This window comes from Nipponia nippon, unplaced genomic scaffold (genome assembly GCF_047370975.1).
Source record: "Nipponia nippon isolate SJK-2023a ecotype South Korea unplaced genomic scaffold, ASM4737097v1 scaffold_4, whole genome shotgun sequence".
Classification (NCBI taxonomy): domain Eukaryota; kingdom Metazoa; phylum Chordata; class Aves; order Pelecaniformes; family Threskiornithidae; genus Nipponia; species Nipponia nippon.
The window spans coordinates 69,954,202-69,970,702 of record NW_028262358.1 but is presented as its reverse complement, the minus strand read 5'-3'; positions in this window follow the sequence as shown (position 1 = coordinate 69,970,702).

Here is a 16,501-nt window from a genome sequence, read left to right as displayed (position 1 = left end):
GAAGAATGCCCTCTCTGTATCATCTTTCGAAACTGACAGCTTATCTCGGACTGAGATCTGTGTGTCAAATGGCAGTACTGGTCAAGACAAACAGGTTCAGTCCCCAAGCAAACATTCAGAAGACCTGGAGGCCCATGGCACGAATCTCACATGCGGATGTGAAAAAAGCCATGGTAATTTAGGGGTGAATGTAAGGCAATGTCCACTGCATCCAAACTCGTAGTCTACATGAAGCTACAAAGAAATGAATTTGTTTGCTTTTCATAACTCATGCTTTCTTTAGCCTTTTCTTTCTGTCATAGCCAAAGGCTTAATTCATCAAGAATGTGCTGATAGGCCAGACCAAGTAATAAAACGTACAAGCACACAGATTCTTCCCACCCAATGATCAAGAGGAAATGTAATTAACACACACTAGAGAAGCCAGAGTTGCTGTCATGAGAATGGTGCTTGCTCCCACTGTGAACAAGGCAAAGCCCACAGACAGTATGATCTCAGGTCTGCGGCTTCACAAAGCCTCATGGAGGGTGCTAGATGAAGTGTTAAATAACAAACTTATCCACAGGGACCTGGTAATGAACTTACCCCACAGGAAATTAAAAGCAATAACTTAAAGCATGGTCCACTTGCTCACAGCTTTAACCCACAATTTGCAAGCTCATCTTTTAGTAATGATAAAATACAAAGATCTCATCATGACAGGTGCAGCTATTTCCTGTGTGACTCCTTACAGTTGATAAAATGCAAAAATATGCAGATCATCTTTTGTAATCCTGCCATTCTGATGCCTTTTACTTTCAGAGAAATCTTGCCTTAAAAAGTACACCTGGAATTACCTTATATGTGCATAGCCCAAGATAAATGACAATATTTCACAGCTGACCTCTGAGGAAATCCTGATGCTTATTCTCACGATTCCTTGAGTATCTGTTGATGGCAAAAGTATTTTTCACACTTTAGGTCTTCTCTTTTGCTGTCCTGGGCACACTCTCTCACCAGACTTTCTCACCAGTGTAGTTTGCAGTCATACTGATGGTATGAGAATAGTCTTGGCAACTTAAGTACTTGAGGCAATTTCAGGTGAAGGAGCTGGTGTGCTGGACCATTTTCTCGCTGCACCATTTTCTCGCTGCACCATTATAGATCACAGACTGCTTTTTTCCTGTAATATCTTAGGATTAAAGGGTACAAAGATTGCTTAGTGCTATTCTTATAACATTTTCCAACAGGCTTTGCATGGTGTCACATCACAAAAATTCAGACTATGGAGTGGGAGCTGTGATTTTCACTGAGCTGTCACTATTTTCCTATGTTCAGTAACAGCAGGATGAGTTCAGGACCTCATCTCAACTCTACTTGCTTTTACTTTACTTACCTTTACCTCCAAAAGCAAAAAGCCATGGCCATAGAACATGATATTCTGTGAGATCCTTTTATTGAGCCCACTTCATATTTGCTAGCTCATTTAATTTACACCTTCTGCTCACATCTTAGATCCCTCCTGTCAGTTCTGTGGCTTTTATATAGTTCTGACTGTTGCTGCAGAAATGTCAAAAAAAAACCTCCTAACAATTTTAGCTGAGCAAATGGTTAGCTTAGAGGATTTTTTTACTTATTTGTATTTGAAGAAGAGGTGAGGAAAGTATAGAGAAATAAAAAGAACTATTTGAGGGTGATTTACAGTATAAAGCCTACCAACATGTAAGGCCAAAGGACAGTTTCCATTTTTAAAATGAATCTTTCTGAAATTAGAAACAAGCCTTTCTCTTAATTCTTCTTTCATTAGTGTGGAAATTACAATCTGTGTAAATGGGCTATCCGCCAATCAAGGGGAGAAAACTGTCCCACTAGGGTACACAAGAAGATATTTCATTTGGGGTTTAGGTGCAAGGAGCCCACTACTGCGTCTCTGACAAAGATCAGTGCTAAATGCTGGAAGAAAGTGAGCAAGAGGCAGGAGAAGCATTGCATGGCTCTTCTCCCACTACGTCCTCCCAGCTTCAGGAAATCTGTGGTGCGGGGACTTCCTGAATTCGTAACAGCATTTTTCTGTAAAGTAAGCCTTGATGGGCACAGAGTAACTATATAATTTTTAGTCACTTTTTGAACTTACTTATGCTTTTTGGCATCTTCAGGAACCTGTAGTTATGGACTGTGTAAAAAACTACTTATTTCTCTTTTGATCCCTTAGTTCTTCCACTCTAAGAAGTAATGAATAATGATTACCTTCTCACCTTCTCTATGTAACTCGCAATTCAAAGATTGCTTTCAAATCCTTCCCCTCCTTTTATCAGACTGGGAAGCCCTAGTTTATGTAGCCTACTTCTGTGATAACCATTCTTCACCATTGTTACTCCTGTTGATCTCTGTTGTATCTTTTCTACTACACAAGTAGTAAGACAAGGAGACAGAAACTTCATGTCCACTTACTTTACTCAGTAAGTGGAAACACCAGACTTATGCCATAACGTAGCATAGTTTTCTCTTTTGTTACATATCCTAATAGTTTCTAATGTTCCATTTGTCTTTTTGGTTCATGTTGGGCATTGATTTTTATTTTTTTCCCCAGAAAATTACTCACAGCAAAAATTGACCTCAGGTTCTTTTTTTGGGGGAGTGATAATATCTAATTGAGAACCTTTTACAGTGCATGTACTATACAGGATGTACATTTTTTACATTTATTGAATTTTATCTGCTGTTCTGACTGGCAGTTTTACCTTTTTCAGTTGGGAAAATCTGTCTGCTTATTCCCTGTTCTTTGCTTCCCATCTTTTAAATACCATCTTATCTCTGCTTATCTTTTAAATTCAAAAGAAGACTTACTTCTTTTCTTAACCTGTGATAGCCTAATTTCTTTAATAGTCTTTGGTGAGCAACCATCTGAGACCTTTCCGGAAATCCAAGTCCATTGTATTAAACTGATCTTATGTATATGCCTCTTTGCTTCCTTAAAGAACACAAGCAGCTTTTGAAGCTTTTGAAGCAACAAATTACAAGTAACATGTTGACTCTTTGCTGGTGCATTAATTTAGCTACATGCTTACTATGTCTACCTGTATGGCAGATTTTTCCAATTTTGCGAGTATAGAAATTAGGGATACTGGGCTATAATCTAAATGAGTCCCTGTTTAAGAACAAACCATTTTCTATTTTATACAGATGGTGATTGAATTGATAGACTATACAATATTTAATAGCTTGGCAATGTAGTATTTCAGTTCTTTTAAAGATTTTGGATGACTCTTGTCTTGGCCTTATGACTCATCACTCTTCATTTAATGAACAGTTTTCTAAGTTTCTTCTGCTGCTGCTGCTTCTGCTCAAGATGACTCTTCTGACTCATCCCCCAGAAATAACAGTTCCAGGATGGGAGCTTCCTCATGTTCCTCATAGTCAGCAGGAACGCAATCAATTAATTTAGCTCTGCTCTTACGGTCTTACCTTTTCTGAGAAAAACTTTCACATCTTGACCATCTATTAACCCTGCAGACTCTGTCAGGCTTCAAGTTTCTGGCATGCTTGCTTTCTCATTAATACCTTTTGATTAATAATTTTATGCCTTTAACAAGTTGATTCTAAGAATCTGCTTTGGCTTGTATTATAATTGTTTTGCATTTAGTTCATCAAAGTTTATGTTTTCTATTTTTCTTTTAGTTCTAATACAACATTGATTTTTTTGAAGAATAAATTTTTCATAGGCACTTCTCTGCTGTTTACCAATTTGTTTGCTTTTTTGTTGCTCTTTTAAAGTCCTTTTTGATATGCATTATTGTGCTGGTTTTGGCTGGGGTAGAGTTAATTTTCTTCATAGCAGCTAGTATGGGGCTATGTTTTGGATTTGTGCTGGGAACAGTGTTGATAATACAGGGATGTTTTCTTATTGCTGAGCAGTGCTTACACAGAGTCAAGGCCTTTTCTGCTTCTCACACCGCCCCACCAGCAAGTAGGCTGGGGGTGCACAAGAAGATGAGAGGGGACACGGCCGGGACAGCTGACCCCAACTGACCAAAAGCATATTCCACACCATATGACATCATACTCAGCATATAAAGCTGGGGGAAGAAGAAGGAAGGGGGGGACCTTGGGAGTGATGGCGTCTGTCTTCCCAGGTAATGTTATGCATGATGGAGCCCTGCTTTCCTGGAGTTGGCTGAATACCTGACTGTTGGTGGGAAGTAGCAAAGGAATTCCTTGTTTTACTTTGCTTGCATGCACAGCTTTTGCTTTACTTATTAAACTGTCTTTACCTCAATCCACAAATTTTCTCACTTTTGCTCTCCTGATTCTCCCCCCCATCCCACTGAGGGGGAGTGAGCAAGAAGCTGTATGGTGTTTAGTTGCCAACTGGGGTTAAACCACGACAATTACACATTCAGTTTGAGCTCCTGATAGAATGTCTTCAAAAGATATTTCCTTGCTTCTGTAAACATTTGGCTGCCTTCCCTGTTTGCTTACATTTTTTTAAAAATCTGTGGTTCCTCATCCCTATGCTGTTTCCATTTTTTAAATTAAAAACTACTCTACTGGATTTCTGTCGAAGGAAATTTGCTTTCACAGAGAAGCCACTGGCAAAATGTCTCATTTCAACTGTATTCATGTATCCTTATCATTATTAATTATCATCACATAAATTATTTGTAAGAGTGATATCTGACAAAAGTCTCTTGCAGAAAACATGTAATTTGGCTGAAAAATCTGTCTAGATGCCACTTGCAAAACATCTGCTAGCAAGACACTATTCCTGTGAGCAAGTTATTACTTTTTATTCAAATACCAAGCCCAAAGAGTTTCACAGGGTAGACTCATAACAAATATATTGCAATAACCTAATCTTGAGGTGACAAGGTTTCAAAGACCAGTAGCAACCTCTGTACCTAAGAAGAAAAGTCAGCTTGCCCGTCAACAGCATTGATAATACCTGGTTGAGCTGCTAGTACGAATTGTCATCAGACAGCACCTGGGCGCTGCTCCAAGTTGTGAACAACTTTAGCTATGAAAGGCTTTGCTCTGTCGGTAAAGGGGCTGAGGTTACTTCTGTCATCTCTGTCATCAGTTTCTCCCAACCTGTCTTCCTGCTCTCATCTTATCTGAGCTGAATTGTAGTCAGGTTCTCATGTGTCACGTGCCCCTGAGCCAGATACTAGTGGTGAAATTTTGGGTTGAATATCTTATCAACATATCACTGTTGTCAGCCTTTGAGTACACATATGGCACATCTGACTAAATTGCCTTTAGGATTAAATTGGGTAATAAATTCAAGAAAATAAAGGGAGAAACTAGCTCAGGTTCATTGCCTATAAGTTTTTGTGGCTGTTGCTTTTTGCCTACTGCCTACATAGATCAGTTTTGTGAGACCTTCAGGGTCTCGCATCTGTGTCAAATTCAATAAATGAAATTCAAAAATAGAAAAACTGCTTGAGGAGCACAATAGATTAGTTCACTCTGGCAACTTCTGTGTTTTGCGAGTAGGGGGTATGGATCTTTGTTGGAGTAGAAATTTTAAATTATAATAATGAACACAACCATAGAACAGGATAGAAATAGGATAGTGCAAATTTTACCCATATGAATTTCTAAATTATTTCTTATGAAATATTTGTATCACTTTCTTGTCCTCTATTACAACTCCCCCATGAAGCTGTCAACCCAAGCCATATAGGCCTTTTCACCTTCTTTTCCAGGGTCATCAAATACTCTCTTTCTACCCTGGATACACGTGTACTTCCCTCTGTTTCTAGCTGGACTTGACCAACCTGTTTCTCATTCAGAACTGTCCCCCAACACATTTCTTGAAGAGTTCTTCTAGTGACCCCTATCCATGACAGTTTTTGGGACCAGTACCTATTCACAATCTCTTCAACGTTCCTGTTGTCTCTGATGTACCTGGCGTCCTGCCATCCATTGACTTCAGGGTTTCCATTCTCCCCTGGTTTTCCCTCTAACCTTTTGATGCACCACCTGTGCCTCATTCAGAGGTGTCTTACCTTTCCTGTTACTTATGCTGGTGGTGGTCCTAAATTTGTAGTCCTTGGTCCATGTTCTGTATATTTTCTCTAAATTACTGTTACAGTGAGATAGATCTGAATTGTAAAGGACCCTTGTAGAGGTCTACAGACTCACAGCAAGTGAGAAAATCTATGAGGCTGAAATGTCAGGAATCCCTTTTAATATTAAACCTGACTGTCCAACCCAGTACAGCACTATATACCTATAGCAAGTTTCTGAGCTTCTGCACTGTCGCTGGATAAATACTGAGAATATGCAGCTCTTTGTGTCCTTTTCTCTTGCCTTTAGGTTTCCTCCTCTTCCTTACATATAAACTACAGTAGGTAACAAAAAGCATTTCTGGTTCAGCTTGTCCACTGAGGATCTTCTTCATGTGTTTTCAATATAACACATAACAGATTACGTTGTTCCCAAAAAGGATAAAAGGTTTTATAAAGTACAAAATAATTATATTTATAGAAACAACTAAAATCACCCACATTATACAATTTTTTGTCCTAAAATGAGGTAAAATATTGTAGGAAAAGAAATATTTATTCCTCTGAATCCTTCATAACCCCTGTGGGACACTCAGAAATTTATTTGCAAATGGAAAACACACGCATTGTCGAGTAATGCCAGACAAGTTTGCTTACAAAGACTTTGGAGCATTTCAAATGTTCATGTTTATAGCAAACATAGTGCTCTTCCAGTAGGGAATCTATCCAGGCATGCAACTGTCATTTACTTTTAAAGCCCACAAGATCTGAAATATGACAGCTCTAAAGCTTCAGGCTTTTTTAAAAGCAGGCCTGATAAAAGACCCCGTCTTTGAAACTGGTGATGCCTGTTCAGCTGGAAGACCCCAGCCAACCTTAGCAGAGAAGGTCTGCAAGGCAGAGTGGGCCAAGGATGATTCCCCAAGGGGCATTTTATATGCGCCCATCCTGCTTCTGAGGTCTGACAGAGTTTAATAAGATGGAAGTGGCCAGACTCTGCCTGGTGGCCTTCAAGTCACTTAGTTTACTGCCAGAGATGTAGTCAGTGCTCCTGCAAAATGAGCAAACGGTGCTGCACGTGCCGGCAGCTTCCTCAGTGCCATGAGATGGGGCCAGGGGATCCCAGGGCCGGCAGGGCAGGGCCTGGCCACCAGGGCCAGGTCTGACTCACCCCGCCAGAAGCAGGGCAGCTGGGGGGCAATGGGGCAGGCCAGGATGGAGCATGGCTGGGCAGGGCAGGGCTGTGGGGAGCTGGAGACTGGCCCTGCTGCAGCATTGCTGGGACAGGGGCTGACGGCACCAGGGGGCTGACAGGGGGTCCTGGGCTGTGGGCAGGATCGGAGGCGGCCTGGGGAGCTGAAATGGGGTCCAAGGCCATGGGCAGGTGGGGGGAGGTCCTAAAGGCGTGGGCAGGGACAGCCAGGGCTGTGGGTGCCCTCATGATCATGATACTGAGGCTTTGCTCCCCTTCTTTTAACAATTTGATTCTCTTATACAATCCTCTGTGAGCTTTCTTAGTACAGATGAGTGGTTACTTAAAAAAATCAGTACATGCCATTAAATACCAAAAGTACAGCTAGGGCAAATGCCCTCAGGTTAGAGCACCGAGCTCTTTTCCCCTTCTCCTGCCTGGCAGCAGGCCTCTGCTATCCTGTCTGTCCCACCTTCTCCCACGGACACCGCAGGGCCATGGGGACAACAGCGTACAGTACTCGTGCAGAGCAGACTTTTGTTGTTTTCTGAACAGTTACCGAACAGACGGCAAATGTAATGGGAGTTTACCGTACAGACAGTCTCAAAACGCAGAAAACTGCTTCTGCCTATAGGGAAGTATTGTATTAGGCGAATGCTCTATTTTTTTTCCCCACTACCTAGAATATATGAACCTGAGGACACTCTGTACCTGTTTTCATAGCCCTGAGTACCTCACAGGGAAGCATTTCATAAGCGTGAGCTCTGTTCTTTTGAACTCTAAACATCTGCCTTAAGCATCTGCTTTTAATCAAAGAGAAACCAATGCCCTCCTTCAATGGACAATGTGGTACAGATAAAAAAGGCCGATGGTGTATTGACTGCAAAAGCCTCAGCTTTCTTATTCCCCACTTCAGATCCTTTGCCAAAGAACCTTTGTTGTCATTTCAGTTTTCCAGCAACAACAAAAATTTAATGATCAAAATTTCAAGGAAAGGTTATATATAAACATATTCTTTGGGATTACTTTTCATCTTACTCTTCTTTTTCTACAAGCAATGTACACATGCTTCTTTGAAAGAAAAAACTAAATTTTGTTCAAGCAAGATTAAAATATAGTTTATCATCTCTGAAGGGATTGGGGACAATTATTTAGTGCGGTATGTACTGGGGGGAGTTAACCACATAATTCCTGTTAACGATGAAAAATGAATAAGCAGTTCAAAGTACACCAGTTTGAAAATGCTCTGAATGTCCCAAATATGCATATACACGGTGCTTCCAAAGGCCACGTTACCTGGGGATATAGATCATTCTGTACCCATATGTGACAGCTTTTAAAATGTTCATTTCTGCTTCAAGAAGCACTTTTTGCAGTAAAACTAGGTTTCTTCCAACTCTATTTAGCATAAATTGCATATGCTGTTTGCATCACACAATAAGCTATTTGAAAACATCAGATTTAAGTCAATGAAAATGAAATCGTGGCCTGAATAATTGCAGAGCCATTTTTACAGCATTGTCCATTGAAGATGATAAACTTCAGTTTTTATTTGTCAGCAAAGAAATTGTAGACAGTCTAGATGCAAAAAACATCCACCACAATCTTTGCATTGGTATACAAAATGCCAGCTGCTCTCCATAATTGTCTATCTCAATAATATGGTTTCTGATTGTCAGACATATTTACAGTTTCTTGGGAAAAAAAGTCCTTGGTGAAGAATTAGTACATCAGAGAAGGTAGGAATTTTCTAATACATTTTTTGTCATGGGGCAGACATTTCAACATTCCCAAAAATTCTGGCCTACCTGAAAAAATATACTTAGTCCTGTGCAAGAACCTAGTCAAGCATACTTTAGTATTTAGATAAAGCTGAGCTTTCTTGTAGTCAGAATGGGAAGCAGGAGACTGGACAACCAGTCTCTGCCTCAGCTAGCAACTGCTCCAAGGCATGGATCTGATTACTGTCCCACAGTCAATAGATTGCTGTCGCCAGCATGGCCCATGGCACACTTTGGCCAGCTAGCACCCTCCCAAGCAAAGCCTGGGCACAACTGAGGGTTTAATACAGTCCAGTGACCGTTGTCACCAGAAAGCATGAATATGGCTGTTCTGTAGGGTATAAAAGCTGAGATTGTACAAGAGTCATGTCACCTGGCCTCAGTGCCAGAGAGGGGTCCTGAGGCTTTTTTATTTATTAGTGGAAGTATAGCCCTAGAGTCTATTCCAGGCTCTGCTGCTGAACTGCTGTTTAAGCCCTCTGGGCCTCAGCTTCTCCTGCTCTGCATAAGGGTCAGGTTAGTGACAAATGCTTCCCGCTGTCAGATACAAAAAACATTAGGAGTTCTGGGCAGAATTAGATCCTCTTTATTTTATAAAACAGTCTGTCAAACTAATAAGTTATGTCAGCAATATGACCCTGAAGAAAGTTATAAAAATATTATCTTTATAGTATAGGAAACCTGGATAATGATCAAATTATATTGAAGACAGACTGGGTAGTTTTCTGGGACTTGTGTACCTAAGAGAGCCCAGCTTTTTAAAACCTTAATAATTACTATCAGATACTCCTAATTCATAGCAGACCAAAAAAATTTAAGGTAAAGCAGAACATGATTGTAAAGTATCAGTGTTTCTCACTGTCGCTGGCTGAAGCTGAAGACATTGCCTGCCTGGCTGAAACACTGGTACATCTTTTGACTTTCTTTCAACTCAGCTTGTAACTGGTTGTCCAGTATGACCATGCACTAAGATGTGCTTCAGATCCCCTTTCCTGCCACACAGAAGGATATGCGGGATCAGAGTTCATTGTAAATCAACATATGTGACAACTTCCAAACCTTCTCTAGGAATTTTTAGGGAGAGCACTAGTTGGTCCAGGCAAAAAGTAGGCCAAGGACCATTCAACAGCTTAATAATGTAGACAACTGGCTTTTAGCTCCTGTTCTAGTGCCCTTTTTAATTTACTAGTATGGATAGGTCTATTATGTGGAATGGATCATAAAAATGTTATATTTGTTTCTTAGCATCAGAAGCCATACCGATGTATCATAAACTTAATTCCCTGCCCTTTTAATACTAGTGTTTCTGAAAACATGACTAGCCTCATAGAAAGACATAACTAATTTGCTGCATTATCAATAATGTCAAAATCTTTGTCATGTTTAGTGTCTCTGCAATAGAGAAACTCTCTGTGTTAGTGAAAGTTTCTGATGTTTTGCTTTTCTGAATTCAAATAGACTTTCTTCAGCTCAGTTCATAGTTTTTAAATAGTAGTTAGCTAGCTTGTAGTTGGTAAATAGAAAAAGAAAAAACAGAAGGAAAAATGTATTCTGCTGTATTGAAATGTTCTCATCATCTCTTATTTATCAGTGATTAGCTGGGAATACTATTTCTGTTTCCTAGAAGGTGGGAAAGACTATTGCTAGATAATCAGTTTTATGCACTGAGGTCTGCCCAAAGACTTGATTCTTTTAAAATTAGATGCTGAGCTGGTGTCCGAAGCTGGATGAAATCAGTGGAAAGACTCCAATTAACTTTAATAAACTTTAGTCCATCAGGTCCAACAGTGGCCTCACTGTTCCATTTTACCATTGTTGCCAATTGAACCAAGAGTTCACACTCAAGCACTGCTTGCTCCCATGGGGTTACTGATGTCCTGCTAGAATCTGGTGGAAGCAGCTTTCAATTCATTCTAGATGGTACAGTCCATTCTAGATTAACAAACTAGGTAGTTTTGGTAGTTTTACGGAAGCTATGTGTTTCTCCCACTACTCCAGCACTATTTTTAGATGCTTGCCCTTCTGTTTTTTGCGTTAATCTTTTACCTGGTTAGTTGACTGTTACCTTATTTTGACTCTTCTGTCCTCTCCACTGCTGAGTTGTGAAGGTTAGCTGGAGAGGTAGTGTTGGTCCGATGTGATCGGCTATTACTTACAAAAGAGTCAGCAATGTTGGCTATGGAGTGCCAGGCGAAAACACACTGTTTTCTTTTTTTTCTTTCTCTTGTTGCTACACACAGAAAGAAAAAGAACAGCTGATTCTGTTGCTCTGGTTTGAAAATCTGACACTGACAAGAGATAATGCAAATTGCCTTTTATGTTGTACTCTGTCCTAGAGTGTGATTGCCATTATGGAAAATTCCTATAAAAGGCTAATGAAACCCAGTAGCTATAGATCATTATTTTATACTCTGTCTGTTTTCAGAGTAACTTCTGCAGAAACCCATTTCAATTCTGTAGACTCCTATTGCTTTATCCTCTTAAAATTCTGTCCCTATCACATTTCCATAATAAGGTTCTAATCTTTTGAAGATCAATTGAAATGTTCTGCAGATTTTTTCTTATATCTATTGTACAGATCAATTCACTAACAAAGAAATCGGTCCAAAATGTGAAGAACCTGCAATTTCAGGTGACAATGGAAACTGATAAGTGAAGTTTATATTTTCCAGTTCATTTTGTAAGTATCCACTCTGAATTCATTCAGTATCTTTATTGCCTCTATTACTGCAACAACTTGATTCTTGACTATATATATATTTAAAGTTATGCTAAGAAGAAAGTGAGCCATAGGAAAAAGGAGAATTAAGGAGAGTTTCATGGAGGCCGTTCATACTTGTTTGATCTTCTAGAGTTCCTTTGTCATTTCTTCAGCTGCAAAAAAAAATGCAAGGAGCAGAGAGATGTGAAACACTGCCTTCCCTCCTTATTCCCTACTCCTGTATTCCTATCTTGAGCGCAAGCGTTGGGGAAGAAGTCTCACACAGAGATAATTATTTTGTCTTAGGTTAATTCCCAAAGGGCATATTATTTTGAAACAACAATAGCTCAAAGGATAATTAGTGGACTTGATTCTGATCTCACTTATTTAGGTGTACACCCAGAACAATTCCCTTAAAGTCAACAGCATTGCAGTGATGAAAATTATTAGATAATTTGGCTTCTCCTGGGGAAGATTTCTAAAAACTCAAGGCAATCTGTTTTAAAAGAAAACAGAAAGACATTATTTCTCCTCAATTTATAAAACCTGAACGAGATTTCCTCATTTTCTCCCTGCTGCACAATATCGAAACTTAGTGCCACAAAAGAACTAGCTTTGTAATCCAGAGACAATATGTGATATTAATGTTTTATACAGAAGACAGGCCAGATACAATTACCCATTAGAGGACTGTACATGAAGGCAGATGTATCCTTCTTTTCCAGTTATAATTTTTATTAGGCTTTGAAGAAAATCCAAGTACAAATGTGTTAAACAGTAATGTTAACAGCATAGCAGGGTAAATGCTTTCTTGGCAACAACCTTGCAGTTACATGCTTGTTGTTTATATCTTCAGCATCTTGTGTTGCATCACATTGGCATCCTATCACAATCAGCCAATTTGCAACAGGCTTCACTGCCATGTGTCCAATAGCAACAAACTCTGAAGTGTGCAATAAAACCATTGTCACGCATTGATCCCCTCCTCTTTTTCCATCATTGCACTACTAACCTCACTTCAGAGGGCATAAAATGATCCCAAGGAAGTGCTCAATGTCTTATCATCTTTCAGACTACTCTATAGCCTCTTGATTGTTAACCCTGTTTGGGGGTTAACAGACTATATTTTGAGGACTGGAGACACTTTCCACTTTTGTAGATAGGAAGTTGGGTTTTGATATCCTTCTTCCCTCTGATTTTCCCTGTTGTTTGTGCTGAACCCAGATGATTTTCTTTCTATCCTTTTAAAACTAGGAGTGGATAAAAATAACAAGCAAAGTTAGGGGACAAGCAAGGGACAAGGTCAGGGAAGCTCTTTCTCTGTAGATGAAATATTTCACTTCATTTGGACAAAGGTCGTGCAACGTGCATTTCTTTTTACGAGCTGTCAGTGACCAGGCAAAACAGAAGTACTCATGCTATTTGTGTGTTTGAAAGAAAGAAAGCAGAGCTCTTTCATTGTAGTCATTCAGAGAAGTGAAATCTTGACAGAAGAATTGCAAACGATGTCATCATGCTGAAGATTCCTGGCATGGGCAAGCACTTTTCACATTCCCTCCTCACACCAGAAAAAAACACCCAACTTTTCTCTTGGTTATTATTGTAATAAAATCTACCTGAAAAACTGGGAGGTGTTTCCCAGGGCATTTTCAGAAAATTGGTTACTCTTGTTGAAATAGTTTGCAGTAAGAATGACAGACAAGAATAGACTTGATCTAAAATGTTTTGAGCTGAAACTGGAAATTCAAAGCTCTTAACTTTAGGGCCCTACTTCACATCTAATTTTCATGCCTGCCTATCCCAAGGCAGTGGAGGGACAACGGAGCAAACAAAATAATTGAATAAAACAGTTTTATTTACATCCCTAATGTTTTCACAGAGAACAGATAACATTTTGTTTCATTTAACCCAAGCAGGTGCAAGATGCACTAGGAACAAGGCAGTGAAGGGATAGGATACAGATGTTACTTTTGGCCTTAGGTAATATTTTACGCAGAGTTGGAGAAATTAAGTCAATTAACTTAAATGAGGAATTAACCTTTTTTATTCCTGCTTTTAATTCATTATTCTCCACACTCCATTTGTATGGATGTCTTCCTCTAAGTGGCATTTATCTATGGGCAGAGGCCAGCAAAATTTTGCTAGAGCACTCAGCTCTTATCGTAATACTTTAGAATGCAAGCACCATCAGTTTTCAATGGAGTGAACCAGATTTGATACAGAGAGGGAATGTGTAGTTGCAGGGCTGCCCTCCTGATGTGTGATCAGGAGCGAGGCATGGAATAAGAACAGCTACAGTCCCTTTTGTTCTCCCTGTAAGTCCATGTCAGTCAGTCCTAGCAACTATATGTAGCTTGAAATTTAATTTTTCAGCCATTCCACAGTCACAGTTAATGTGAAAGAATTATCTACCCAAAGTACAAAATATTGTTGCTGGTCTCTCACTACATAGGTGGGTTTTTTTAAAATTTATTTTATTTTCTAATGGAGAAAGATAGTGAGATGGAAACACCTTTTTTAGAGTACATATGTGTATAAACATACTTCGTATGTTCACATCGTGTAAATAAACAACCATCTCTACCACTGTTTGCAGAAAACAAAAACTGTCCAGTTACAATTAAAGGGAGTAAATCTCATTAATTCTAAGTAATGAAAATACTTTTTTTTTCAGAATTTGTTCCTGTTCCAGTAATATGGTTTGTCATCAGCTTATGCAGAAAAATTGGTTCTTAGTTGTTAAAAGAATAAAGATCTGATTGTCATTATTTTTAAAATCGAAAAACACTGCTCTTTTCTAAACCATGCGCCCCATGGATCTCTGGGGGAAAAAGTCCACTTTTTTAAGCTGCAGTGATTCAGAATTATGGCAACTGCAATTTTCCTTCAGAAGTACTGGTTTCTGAGTCAACTCTTGTGGGAATATATTGTTTCAAAGTAGATCATGGAATATAAGTTTCAAAGGGATGTATGAAAACCATACACTTCCGATTAACGTTAACGGGGAGTTGTGTGGCTAAACACAGCTTTGAACATCCTGGTTAGAAGTTTATGTCTTACTGAGCTGCACATGGTTCCCCCTCTCTAAGCAGATGGTGTTTTTATAGATTGCAGAAGAGCCCTGCTGTGGATCAGCAGACACCATGTTGAATGTTTCTCTCTACTATATACTTCATAGGTAACTCCATTAGGAGAGAGAGACCTTTTCTCTATTAACTATCATATTTCATAGGTTTAGCTTATTAATTATACGGTAGAGCTATCTATTATAATACAAGACACTTCTTCATGCAAAATCAAAATAGTTCCTTGCTCACAGTAACTCTATCATGCACCACCAAGTAGCCTAAGTTGCTATTGTGTGGCATTCTTATCAGACCTGCAAACCACTGTGGAAAGTGCTCAGTTAGCTTTACTCACTAATTGCACTCTCAGTGAAAGATTTTACTGTTTGTTTGTGCCCTGGGTAGTAAATGATGATACAGCATCACATAATTACAGCACGCATCACTTGAAACTGGGCATGGAATAATGGGAAGCCATGCAATGCCAAGTGGAAAGAGGCTAATGGCAATGTGATAAGATAGTATGAAAAATTATTGCTTGAATAAGTGTGTGCAATGAATTGACATTCACATTTGCTAGCCATGAGCTGGAAGCTGTTATGAGTAAGCCCTAAACTACCTCAACTATATCACGTAACATGGTATATTAGATTTAATAGCATTAATTGTCTATTCTTGCCTGCTAGATATCTAAACAAATAATCTTTTTGAAACATGAATTGATCAATCTTTCTTCTTCTGTTTGAGGATCACTAAAATTCAATATGTGCACTTTAGAAAGGCAACTCATCTCCTGGTTAGGTGACCATTTGCATGATTAGGATAACAATCAGCACTAGAAGGATTCCTTGGGGCTTTTCAACAACAAAAAAATCAGCAGATCTCCTTTCTCCTCGTATCTCTGCAGGTGTTCAAAGAATCCAACTTATTTTATTCCAGATATTAGTCTTGCCAACTAATTGTTTTTATAACAATAGCTTATGCAGAGCGTGGGAAACCGGGCTTCTACGTTTTCACTGCCTGTGTCCTGATTCAGGACTCAGCACAGAGATCCAAGATATGTAATAACACTCTGGTATCATAACAACTAAACTACAAGCTCAGTAATACATGATAATGCATAACTTAGAACTGAATTTAATACCTCATATTTTTACCACTGCTATGCAAGGGGACAACAGTGGTACAACTTCAGAAGAAGAAAAAAATTTTAAAGAGTACAGTTTTCTGCTCTGACCATCTTTTGCTTACTGGGCCACATGGATGAAGCTGGTTGTCATTTTAAAGTGCTTATAAACTCTCCAAAAGTAATAGAGCTGCATGCAGTTTACCTCCAACTCTAGAACTAGTTCAGCTTTTCTAATTTGCTGGAATGACAGAAAAGATGGACAGAATCATAGAATGCTTTGGGGTGGAAGGGACCTTTAAAGGTCATCTAGTCCATCCCCCCAAGAATAGCTTCACCAGTCTGGTTTTTCTCTCTGTTGGAAATCAATAAGAGTCTTTGCGTTAGAATCAGTGACCTCTGGATCCATCTCCAAGGATGGCGTTTTTACAAATCATCTAAAGCAAACTAAATCATGACTCTAGACCAGAACATCACTGAGGACAGAAGGATTTACTATTTGGCTTTGTAGTGGAATCTTAGACTGTATCTGATCATATATCCCATCACAAATATGTTACCTTCATTGGTAAAAGATTTGTATTAGTTACTTCTGGAAAAACAAAATTTTCACCCACCAAGTAGCACTGGTCTTATGATTTTATGCATT